This window comes from Elephas maximus, chromosome 3 (genome assembly GCF_024166365.1).
Source record: "Elephas maximus indicus isolate mEleMax1 chromosome 3, mEleMax1 primary haplotype, whole genome shotgun sequence".
Lineage (NCBI taxonomy): Eukaryota > Metazoa > Chordata > Mammalia > Proboscidea > Elephantidae > Elephas > Elephas maximus.
Genome location: NC_064821.1, coordinates 155,632,722 through 155,633,856, shown reverse-complemented (window position 1 = coordinate 155,633,856; position 1,135 = coordinate 155,632,722). Strand labels below are relative to the sequence as shown.

Below are 1,135 nucleotides of genomic sequence, written 5' to 3'. Positions count from 1 at the left end.
CTGCACTCATGTGGTCGCCATGAATCCTAATCTACTCCTTGGCAACTAACAGCAAGTGTGGGAAGAATAACCAGTAATGACATTGAACATCTTTTCATGGAAACAGGGATCATTTGTCAAGAGCACCAGCGCCCTTAAAGGGGCCACCGAGGCGCTGGTCCGATGCTCCAGGGTGACTGCCTTCACAGCTCCTGCCCTGTGGGGAGTTGGAGAGTCCCAGAGGAGCTTAGTTCTGAAAATGGAAACTCTAGTGAGCTGCGCAGTTCCAAAGCCCGGGGGAGGGCATCACCCCTCCCCCCCTTAGTCCTAGCTTCCTTGTTTGGCACAGAAAACCATCTTAGGGCCTAAGGGACGCCTTAGACTCCTTTGCCTGAAGGGATTGTTAGTGATTTTCGGGAGTGATTTCTGCAGCACTTTGCTGCGTGCAGTCGAATTTTAAATGGAGTTGAATTTCGTTTGTTGGAAGCCAAAGTACTCAGACGGCGGGTCTTACAATTTGCAAGGAAAAATTCTGAGGCAAGTCCACTTACTTGGTTTCTGTAGTGCAGCGGATATCACGTTCGCCTCACACGCGAAAAGTCCTCGGTTCGAAACCGGGCTGAAACAGTTGCTTTTTTACTTCTCAGAGCCCATTGCTACTTTTTCCCATTGCTTAAGATCTAGAATCAGAGTCCTGGAAATTCCCAGAGGGAAATGCACAAACTGTGATGACCCATAGGAAGGTGCAATACAACCAGTAGTACTGCAAGGTTTATGCCAGTTGAAAAAACAAGAAAACCCAGTGCCACTAAATCCTAAGGTACATCTATGGAAATGGATCCACAGGGGATAGAAGCAGAGCAGAAGGACTGTAATGTTGGATACCGCTAGGTTTACTTATTGATATTGGTGCACTAGGTAGAAATTCTGGAGCCAAAGTATTTGAGCAGCTGTCAGCAATTCTAAATTGTTCACTTGAAACAGTTGACTGAAAACTTGCACCCAAAGGTGGCCTACAGTAAATGCAGTTGAACTGCCAGAGCGTCTTTGAGGCATTTATTTTAGAGGAAAAAACCGAAAGCTACAGTAAATTTATCACCTAAGGCCTGTTCATTCGCCCACATCTACAGTCCCAGGTATGATCAGGAAAACATAA

General features: G+C 46.3%; 1 non-coding gene across 1 annotated transcript; it reads left to right on the top strand.

Moving 5' to 3' along the window:
* Positions 1-533: 533 nt before the first annotated feature.
* TRNAV-CAC (transfer RNA valine (anticodon CAC)) lies at positions 534-606 on the top strand. The gene has a single exon. It is a non-coding gene; the product is annotated as a tRNA-Val (tRNA).
* Positions 607-1,135: the final 529 nt, after the last annotated feature.